The sequence below is a fragment of the Nansenia antarctica genome (assembly GCF_963989245.1).
Source record: "Nansenia antarctica genome assembly, chromosome: 3".
Lineage (NCBI taxonomy): Eukaryota > Metazoa > Chordata > Actinopteri > Argentiniformes > Microstomatidae > Nansenia > Nansenia antarctica.
This window is the reverse complement of record NC_137688.1, coordinates 85,088,896-85,099,932: the sequence shown is the minus strand read 5'-3', so window position 1 is coordinate 85,099,932 and position 11,037 is coordinate 85,088,896. Positions and strand designations below refer to the sequence as shown.

Below are 11,037 nucleotides of genomic sequence, written 5' to 3'. Positions count from 1 at the left end.
TGTGGAAAGAAAGTGTGAGATGAAAGAGAGAAAATTGGAGGAGAGAAAAGAGGAGGCTATAGAGAAAGAGGAGAAAAGAATAGCTATGGAGGAGGAGGAGGAGGAGGAGGAGGAGGAGGAGGAGGAGGAGGAGGAGGAGGGATAGGCGGAGACAGATAAGTGTGATCAAAAACGGCCAGATATTCAAGAAAGCAAAACGAAAAGAAGAAAGAGAAGAGAAAATAATAAAGAACCAGAAACCAGTCTGGTTTCCCGACTGGCCAGCGGAGCAGGGATTGGTTCAGCCAGCCGGCACGTATGAGAGGGCTGTGGTAGGTTGATAGCAGTTTGATCTCATTCATGAATTGGTAGACAAGATGACCGACTCATCTCTCTCTCTCTCTCTCTCTCTCTCTCTCTCTCTCTCTCTCTCTCTCTCTCTCTCTCTCTCTCTCTCTCTCTCTCTCTCTCTCTCTTAGCTGGAGAAATCCAGGTAAGAGTGGACTTCAGACATTTGACAGTTGAAAATGGACAAACAGAATTCCATGAATCCGACTAATTGTCAACTCTTTGTCTTTTTTCCAGATACATTTTCCTGGCAATGAGAACCATCTGTTCTCAAGGCTACCTCTGTTCTGGTAAGCACTGTGTGCTACATTTGCTGTGCTACATTTGCTTGTATGAACAGCAATATAAATAAACTTGACTTTGACTTGTAGGATAAGATAAACATAAATGCCCTTTTAAATAAAGTTGCAGAGAGCAAGAAAAAATGTAGCCCCCCCCCTTCCCCCTGCACGCACGCATGCAAGCACGCACGAACGAACGCACGCACACACACACACGCACACACACACACACACACACACACTACCCCTCCCCTCCTCTCCCTCTCCTCCCCTACCTTCGCCCCCCTCCCCTCCCCACCCTCCCCCCCTCCACTACCTTCTCCTCTGGCGAGGCGTCCTCCTCCAGGGTGTTCAGGGCGTTCTCCACCCGGGCCAGCCTGCCTCCCAGGGACAGCAGCAGGCTCACCACCTTGTCCAGGTCGCCCACGAACATGCAGAACTTGTCCAGCTGGTTGGGCCTGCAGACGCGCCTCACGGTGCCCTCCACCTGGGATCCCAGGGCGTTGTTGTCCTGCACGTCCTCCTGCAGGCTCTCCCTCGCCTCCCGCAACACCTGCAGCTTCCTGCTCAGGCTGTCAATCAGCTGTTGCTGTGGGGGGTGGAGGGGGGGGGGGTGGAGGGAAGAGGGAACGACGACAACAACGTGTCATTGGTGAGAGGAAAGGCGGTCATTTCAACCGTAATCGTTAACTGTCGACGTAGGAGAAAGGTGTTTTTGGACGATACTGTAACTCGACAAGGACAATTCCTGTGGAAATAGTGAACAGCCAGTAGGGGGCAGGTCAGTGGAGACATATTTGCTTACTCACCACAACAATTACCTTGTATTAGCTAGCTAGCACTATTTAGTTCCTGCCAAGCTAACTAGCACTAGCTAGTAACAATAGTAGCAATATTACCCCAATGTCTCTCTGCCTCTCTCTGTCTCTTTCTCTCTCTCTCCCTCGTTCCCCCCCCCTCTCTCTCTCTCTCTCTCTCTCCCTCTGCCTCTCCCCCTCTCTCTCTCCCTCTTTCCTTCTCTCTCTCTCTCCCTCTCTCTCTCTCTCTCTCTCCTCTCTCTCTCTCTCTCTCTCTCGCTCCCTCTCTCCTTTCCTGTTGCTCTAGATCAGTGGGACACCTGTAACAGTTAAGTGGCAGTTGGTGGTTATCATAACAACTCAAGTCAAACTGAGTTCGCTAGGTGTCAAACAAAAATCATAAAGTAAAAATTATACATTTATTTCAAAATACTGTTATATTTTGAGTGACAGTGAAAGTCGCTGAACGTAGATGTAAAAGGATTTGAACATTCTACCATTCATTCCTATGGGTTTTCTTTCTCCACAAAAAGTGGAATTGTGGGTAAACAGTATTCCGTAACCTTCCACACACACACACACACACACACACACACACACACACACACACACACACACACACACACACACACAGGTGAGTCATCTGAGGCGTCTTAGAGGAGAGTGAGTGTGAGGCTCCAGACCTTCTTGCCGGCCAGGTTGACGTCCTCCTCCTCCTCCTCCTCCTCCTCCTGCTCCTCCTCCATCTGCTCCTGCATGCCCTTCAGCTTGATCAGCAGCTCTGCCTTGGGGGCTGACGTGCTGTAGTAGGAGGAGCTGGTCGCCAGGGAGACGGACAGGCAGGCCGACACGCCCTCCTCCTCCCTCCTGCAAGAGAGGCAGAGAGACACAGAGACAGACAGAGACAGAGACAGAGACAGACAGACAGACACAGTGACAGAGACAAAGTCAGAGAGAGACAGACACAGTGACAGAGACAGAGTCAGAGAGAGACAGAGACAGAGACAGACACAGACACAGACAGGCAGAGAGACACAGAGAGAGAGAGACAGAGACAGGGACAGACAGGCAGAGAGACACAGAGAGACAGAGACAAAGACAGAGACAGATGGACAGAGAGACAGACATAGAGACAGAGACAGAGACAGAGACAGAGACAGAGACAGATGGACAGAGAGGCAGACATAGAGACAGAGACAGAGACAGAGGCAGAGACAGAGACAGAGACAGACACAGACACAGAGACAGAGAGACAGAGACAGACACAGAGACAGACACAGAGCCAGAGTCAGATATAGAGACAGACAGACAGAGAGACACAGAGACAGAGACAGAGACAGAGACAGACAGACAGAGAGACACAGAGACAGAGACAGACAGAGACAGACACAGACACAGAGACAGATACAGATATAGAGACAGACAGACAGAGAGACACAGAGACAGAGACAGAGACAGATATAGAGACAGACAGACAGACAGACAGAGAGACACAGAGACAGAGACAGAGACAGAGACAGATATAGAGACAGACAGACAGAGAGACAGAGACAGAGACAGAGACAGAGACAGAGACAGAGACAGAAACAGAGACAGAGACAGAGACATAGAGACAGAGACACAGAGACAAAATAGAAATGTCTTCTGTAATACAACCAGCAGAGGGCAGCAGGGTCAATGCTGCACAGTGTTTAGAAATCTACCAACATGTGTTTTTGTCATGAATGACCTCATGGATACATTTTCCCTCTAGCTAATCCTCAAACCGTGGCAAGGTATTAAAAAGAAAACATAATATGCGCTGTAACTCATCTACATCCACAGGATAAAGACCTGAACAAATGCTCCAAAAGTCAGGCGTTTTATATACCAATTATCATACAAAACTATTAAGCATTTCAACTACTACAATATAGGGACGTGTGCACATTGCATGTATGTGGATGTGTACGGTAGATGTGAACAGTAGTCATCCACAGGTCTAAACAGGCTTGTATGCACGCATGCACGCACACACACACACACACACACACACACACACACACACGCACCTGTCGTCTGTGTTCCTGGGGGAGGCGTGCTTGGGGCCCTTCCTGCGCTGGTGTGTCCCCTCCAGCAGCTGCCCCCCCTGGGGGAAGATGCCCTCCATCAGGTCCATGGTGGTCCTCCTCCTGCTCTGGTCCAGGATGTCGGCCAGAGACTTGTCCTTGCCCATGATGTCCCTGGCCAGCTCCTCTCTCTTCACCTCCTCCTCCTCCACCTCCGGGGGCTGGCCCGCCACGCCGGGGACGCCGTTGCTTCCGGACGCCTCCGTGGAGGAGCGCTCGCCCGGAGCCGCGCGGAAGGTTCCGTCCCTAGGAGGGCTGGGGTCTGGGGGCCTCTGGGAGGTTCTGCCCCTAGGAGGGCTGGGGTCTGGGGGCCTCTGGGGCCCCTGTAGGCGAGTGTAGGCACAGAACAGGGAGTGGGACTGGTCCAGGGAGGCCAGGAGGGTGGGCTGGGGAGGGCTGGGCCCCCCATCACCACCAAGGGCCTCACCGGGAGGCAGGTACCGCCGGCCCGCTCTCTCTGCACTGCTCTCAACATGGACTATCTTCAGCGGAATCTTCTTCACAACACCGTTCAGCTCCATGACATTAGCCGTCCTGCTTTCTGGCCTGTACAGAGACACCAAATCTGGTATCAAATTTGATGTTGACAATTAGGCAACAGAATAACATCCTAAAACGTCCCATTATGACCAAACTCATTCTCTGAGAGTATGTGAACTTTAGCAGATGTATTTGTCAGCAGGTACGTTGCGGGAAAAACAATGTACTGTAAGTACATTAACTAAGTCTCAAACGGAGGGCATTTAACTACAGGAGCACAGTTCATACAGGAAACAGAGACTCAGTAACAGCACGGGCAACGGAAAGGTCATGCAGTCATGATTCAATAACATTTAAGCTTTCTCCTCCGCGCTCAATGTCCCAGCGGGCAAACAGCCGCAAGCAATTATGAGCACCCAAAGCAGAGCGCTAAAAACCTATTATTCAAATCACACATCTGCATCGCTTTGAGGTACCGTACGACGCACGGCGCCGTGATAGCCACGCAGACAACGGCGTCACGTCACTATGGACTGTGGTGCCGAGTGGGGGGGAGCTGAGGAAGACAGGAAAAAAAGGCTGAATGATTGACAGTTTAAGTTGCGTACCTGCTCTGGGCCTCGTCCTGCGTGGTAAGCGGAGGCTTGTCGGTCGGTCTCGGAGGAGCAAACTGTGGCGACGGACAGCATGTTCCGCCTGGAGAAGGAACGCTCAGAACGCCAGGCGTGGAGGAGAGGAGAGGAGAGGAGGAGGAGCTGGAAGGTGGTGGTTGTACCGTGGAGAGAAGTGCTGCCGCCGCTGCTGCTGCTGCTCCTCTCTCCTCCTCGTGTCCTGTCGCCGCCTCCGGTCCAGAGTTCCTCCCGGGGGAGGCAGAGGGGCCTAGGGAGGAGGAGCCGAGGCCCAGAGAGGAGCCACAGGCCGGGGAGGAGGGATTCAGCCGGGTGTCGTCTGGGGAGTGCGACTGTGCCACTCGCTCAGCCTGGGAGCCAGGCGGGAATTCCTGGGAGTCGCCAGAATAGGAGGAGGAGGAGGAGGAGGACGATGTGGTTTCCGGGCATAAGCGAGTCTTCTGTGGCAGGAGGCCCTGGTCCCGGGGAGCGGCCGGTGGCTTGGACACATGGCCCTGGACGAGGCTGTGGCTGGGGGGGCACGGGGGGAGGGCAGGGGCGGGGTCCCCGGGGTCAGGCTGGAGTCTGTGGTCAGAGGGGAGGGGAGCAGCCACGTCTCCGCTCTGTGACTCGTCTCTTGGAGCAGACTCAGAAGGCTGTGGGAACCGGTCCAGCCGCACTGGTGTGTGACTCACGGCGCTCTCGATGCGCCCTCTGCCAGAGAACGGGAGACACAAATGATCAGGCAACATCCTGAGGCGAAGCACATGTTTAACTGTTAACACAGAGAGATGGAGTTGAGTTGAGACTCGTCTGAATTGATTTATTGGTGTTCCTGTGGGGACTATCTACATGACAGAAGATCAAATTACAAAACATGACATCAGCTCTTACTGATGATGAAAAGACGCTTATTGCCATGTTGATTTCTGTGCTTCTTTAGCTCTGTCATGGGACGAACCCGTCGACTGGAAACAGGGAGTCATTTTTCTCTCAGGTAAAGAACGGGTCAATGAATGTGTCACATGAGACCTGGGTTGAGAGTGACAGCCTGGGATTGGGTTACACCACTAGTGGAGAAACTCCCCAATGCTGATCATCTGAGAACCACTACACTGACACTCTCTCCACCCTCAATAATTCAACTGCTTTTGTCAAATGTGGGTATGTGTTACTGCAGAGTCAACAGGAGGACAAGATATCTACACTCAGAAAAAAAAGAGCAGCTCTCTACAATATGCATCCTTCCCTCCTATCATGTTGTTCAGATGACAATGAAAAATAGTCTAAAGAGACTCACAAAATGGTATGGTATTCAGTGCTGAAACCGATTTCCCATTTCACATACTAGCTGGCCACTAACCCCTTGCCCCCTTGATATTTTTGTCATTTCGTGACGTTAGAATTATAAGGTTCTATCTCCATTTTTGTCAAAATTGAGTTTTTTACATAATCTGATCCATTAGGTGTTTATTAATGCCTGTGTGGTGTTACTTTTTAAAATGTTAACATTTTTTAGTTTGTAATTCATAAAATACAAAGGTTCCATCTCCCAAAACATAATGGAATGTAAAAACGTTGACGCTCAATATCTCTGAACTGCCCTAAACGGAGATAGAACCTTATCATTCTGAGCTCACGATTTGCTGACTTAGGAGAAAAGAGAGCTGTGATATTGTGTGTTTCTCACCTGGCAGTAGAACCTCCTGGTTGGTCGTGTCTGTGTTCCAGACAGGGGAGTTCAACAGCCTCTGTCCACGGCGCAGGGACAGTCTGACATGTAGAACACACAAATATAACAATTCAATCATCCACTGGAAGATCATGACATGCATAATATGGCTAAAAGGAGAATGAAGAAGAAGAATGTTTTATTTGCCATGCAATCTTATCAGTCAATTGTTGGAATTTGGTATTTTTTTGCTCTAGGCACAGGGTCAGCCATAGTTGGCGCCCCAGGATCAATTAGGGGTTAAGTCTGCCTTGCTCAAGGGCACATGCAAGCTCCCTCCTGAGGCGGTGATCTAATCAGCAATCTTCCGCTTGCTAGCCGGCCTCTCTAACCTCTAGGCTACCGCCGCCCCCCGAACCCGGCTGTTCTGCTTCTACAGTACAAGGTCAGCTGGTTCAATATTTGTGCTGTGGCATTAAAACAACATGTCGGTATTGTAACATGTCAGACATTACATATCACCTTTTTTAGGACCAAAGAATTGCTTTCTCAGATTAGTTTCTCATCCCACAAGCCACAAGAACACTCACCTGTCCGTAGAGGTCTGCAGACGGAGACGAGCGGGACCTCTCGTGGACACAGGGGGGCTTCTCCTCTGCTCCCGGGTCCAGGATGTTCTCAGCAGAGTGATACCGCCCCTGGGTCTTTGTCTCTGTCGGTTTTCTCCGCAGACTCCAGGAGGCCTGATACTCAGCGAACGTGCCGAGTCTCTGTTGCTCCAGCTTGGCCTGTCTGCGCCCGGGGCTGAGGGGGTCTGTGCTGCGGTGGGGCTCAGAGGGGGTCTCACTGGCCCGCCTCCGGGCCTCCTGGGGGTCTCCCGAGTGGGTTCTTTCTACGGTCTTGCCGTCACCATGCTCCCCCCCACTGGCGCTCAGCAGGCCGGGCTTTGGGACGGGTCTGGAAAAGGCAGGTTTCATTGCCGTCTCAAAGAACTGACGTCGGCCCACAAAGGACCCTGCCGCTGTCCCTGTGGGATGTTCCCCCTCCACCCCAACCTTATTGATCTGGTCCGGCTCAGAGTAAGAGCGGATTCTCTTGTCCAGAGGGAAGCGCTTGCGGCCACCGATGCGGGACACGTGGCCATTGGTCGGTTTATGAGCCTCTGTCCCAGGCGGTTCCAGGTCCCTCCTCCTGAAGGAAGTGGCTTGGAGGACCCTGGCCTGCGCCTCCTTCAGGTGGTCCTTATAGGTGCTGGAGAAGGAGCCGTCGGAGGAGGAGACGGACGTCTCGCTGGACCTCCACGCCTCCGACTCCTCGTCTGCCTCGCTGAGGCACGTCAGGGTGGCCGCGCTCCGGCTCTTCTGCAGCTGGGCCCTCTTCAGCTGGATCTCGTTGCGGAGAGTGGTGGCGTAGCGGTCACTCCGTCTGGCCAGTTTGCTGACGGTGGAATCCTGTGTCTCCTGAGTGGCTGAGGTGCAGCTGTTTAGGACCTGGTCCTTCTCCGTCAGGCTCCTGCTCTCCTGGGATAAGCAGTGAAGCAGAGGGGTCTTCTGGGGGGAGATTCGCTGGTCCTCCCTGGACAGCCATGGGTCCTGCTGCACGTCTCTCAGTGGAATGACCTTGTGCTCGTTGGGTTGACTGGGAGAAAACCGTTGTTTGAGCTGGGTCTTTGAAGAGTTTCCCTCACCTCTCTTCTGGCCGTCCTTCTCCTCTGAGCTGGATCTGCTAGCTGAGGGTAGACTGGAGGATTGGGGCCTGTACAGCAGGCCGTTCGCTGGTTTTGAAGGCCCATTGCGGTCCTTGCTGTCGGGATGAGACGGCCGAGGCTGAGGTAGAGGATACTTGACCTTATTGGCTTGATGGGAACTCATGGAGCTCCTGTCATTGTGATTGGTCCCCTGAACTGCCTGTGCGTCTGTCCTCCAGCCCTCTGTCTTTCCCTGCCTAACATGAGGCTCCGGCTGGGCAGGATGCTTTGCTGAAGTGATGCAGTAATAACGGATATGTCCTCCGCTGTCAGGCCTTTGGTCGGCGGTGACGCTGGACAGGGATGCCAAAGAGGTCCTCACCTGATTCCTGTTACAGACGTCGGTAGGGAGATCCTGCAGGCTGCGGTAGTAGCTGCCTACACTTTGGTGGGGCTTTGGTGGATGTATGGCTCTGGTTTGCAGGTAAAAAGTGCTTTCATCACTATATTGCCTCTGATGGTTGGGTATATAGGCTAAGGGAGACTGACTTTGCCTCACATCAGTACTAGATAAGGAATACAGCTTGTGTGGGTTGAGCTGGTTGTGGTTCCAGTCAGCTGCTGTTGCTAGGGTGTTGTTGTTGTTAGGGCGGAGAAGGTCTTTCTTAGGAGGTGCGTACAAACTGCGCCTGGCATCTGGCCCTTTCTCATTATGAGTAACACGGCTGTGGATGCTGCGGTCCGCAGGCTCACACAGCCTGTCCATGGTAACACGGTGACTCCTGTGGACGCTGTGGTCCGCAGGCTCACACAGCCTGTCCATAGCTCTTCCCTGAGACTTCAGCTGGGTATGACCGTCAGGCCCCTCGGTGTAGGGGAAGGCCTTGGCGGTCGTAGAACTGTCACTGCACAGAGGAGGGGGTGGAGGGGAAGGAGAGGGGGTCGCTGTCGCCTTCTTCCTCTCAGGGACGTGCCACACAGGGCCTACGTTCGACCTGCCTGAGCTGGAGTACCTGGCGCCCCCTGGTAGGTTCTCTGTCCCAGGGCTCTCCCACATGCCATTCCCCACAGGAAGCTGCAGGTACTTGGGCCGCTCGCTCTGCCTGGCCCTCTCACTCTGGACCCCCTTATAGAACATGCTCTCAGCGCCGGCAGCGTCGCTGTCGGACAGAGGAGGGTCAGGGGGGCTGGAGCTGGCGGAGAAGCAGTTGAAGCCGGAACCTCTCCTGCCGCCGGCTCCTCCGCTGCCAGGGATGGGCTCAGCACCGCCGCTGTGGCTGGTGGGAGAGGAGCAGCGTCCTGCACGGTGGAGGAGGTGTGACGGGCGCTCTACTCTCTCCATACTGACCTACGTGACCAAGATCGGTGTGATCCACACAGCCGGGAAGGTCTTTTGAAGAAGAGCTAGAAAAACACAAAGATAAGACATCTGCATCACAAACGATCTTTCATAAATGATCTACTTTACCTTCGTCGTGACATTTACCTGTTTTCATTTCAAAGTTCTGAAGATGACACCAGACAACATCATCATGTCATCACCTTGGAGGACGTAAAAATGCTTTAGCACAAATGTCTCCACGTTGTATAATTCACATCATTTGGGGGAAAGAGATTATCTTGAAGTTAACTGAGTGCATTCAGACAAGGAATGGAGGCCACACTCCCTGCGTTATCTCTCACCTTGCTTCATGTTTTGCCTGCCATACAGGTGCAGGTTTAGGCAGAGTTTCAGAGGGTTCGGAGTGGTCTTCTGTGAGCATGGAAGAGTGCCATGAACGGGGCCGGGAGACAGGCTCATTCCCTCTGGAGGGAAAAGACAAGCAATCATGTTGGTATGTCGGTAAAACTCAACTCAGGAATTCTCCATTTAAATCTCTCCAAATAAAGCAGAGAGGTAACATCATTCATTCGTTCATTAATAATTGGTTTGCCAAAATGGCTGCTATAACATAATGACAAACACTGATTAACACTGTTAAGGCTGTTTCATGCTTTTAAAAATTACTTTTGTTTTTGATAACAATTTTCACAAGTTGAAATCAAAGATTTCTTCTACGTACACAAAAGGCCTATTTCTCTCAAAACGTTTTCACAAATATGTGTTAGTGAGCACTTCTCCTTTGCCAAGATAATCCATCCACCTGACAAGTGTGGCATATCAAGATGTGATATGTGGCATATCATGCTGATTAGACAGCATGATTATTGCACAGGTGGTCACAATAAAAGGCGGGAGGGAGCCTCACGGGAGCGTGCACCACAGAGGTACGGTCCCTGCGACACAGTGGTGTCTTGCTGGCGCTGAACTCTCCTCTCCTTGACCACCTCCTCCTGGTGTGTGGCTGATATTATATACATGCATGGATGCCACTGAACTTCCTTCAGTTAAACCAGGACAAAACAGATGTGTTGATAATTGGGAAAAAAGGTTGATAGGAGAGAGACTAGATCTAGGCACTTCCATTACACTGACACTGAACGCCCCAATGCCAGATAAAAAACCTGGGTGTCATGTTTGATTCAGATCTTCATTTTGAGGCGCGTGTTAAGAATGTGACAAGGACATCCTTTTATCACCTGAGAAACATTGCTAAGGTGAAACCTTTTCTTTCCCAGGCTGACACTGAAAGACTAATGCACGCTTTTATTACCAGCAGGCTGGATTACTGTAACGCTGTCCTGTCTGGCCAACCAGAGAAAGCTATTAGTAAACTTCAAATGATACAAAATGCTGCAGCACGAGTTCCTCACTAAGACCAGAAGGAGGACACACATCACACCACTCTTACAATCACTACCCTGGCTTACCTGTCAGTTTTAGAATAGATTTAAAGATTCTCTTATTAGTTTATAAATCACTCCATAGTCACGCATCTGAATACATGTCAGACATGTTTGTAAGATACCAAGTAGGTCTCTGGAAGTCCTCTGGTCCTCTGGCACTGAACTGTTAACGGTCCCTAGAGCCAGGACAAGAGACATGGGGAGGCCCTAAGGACTAGAGACATGGGGAGACCCTCAGGACTAGAGACATGGGGAGGCCCTCAGGACTAGAGACATGGGGAGACAGCCCT

At 51.7% G+C, this 11,037-nt stretch overlaps 1 pseudogene across 1 annotated transcript in view; it reads right to left on the bottom strand.

Moving 5' to 3' along the window:
- Positions 1–879: 879 nt before the first annotated feature.
- Positions 880–11,037, bottom strand: part of LOC308154534 (protein Shroom2-like) — a 23,744-nt pseudogene continuing 13,586 nt past the window's right edge. Inside the window, exons 4-10 of the transcript in view lie at positions 9,644–9,766; positions 6,864–9,237; positions 6,292–6,374; positions 4,602–5,315; positions 3,457–4,059; positions 2,089–2,272; positions 880–1,197 (exon numbers count right to left, since the gene is read on the bottom strand). The product of the transcript in view is annotated as a protein Shroom2-like (transcript). The remainder of the gene's footprint in view (positions 1,198–2,088; positions 2,273–3,456; positions 4,060–4,601; positions 5,316–6,291; positions 6,375–6,863; positions 9,238–9,643; positions 9,767–11,037) is intronic.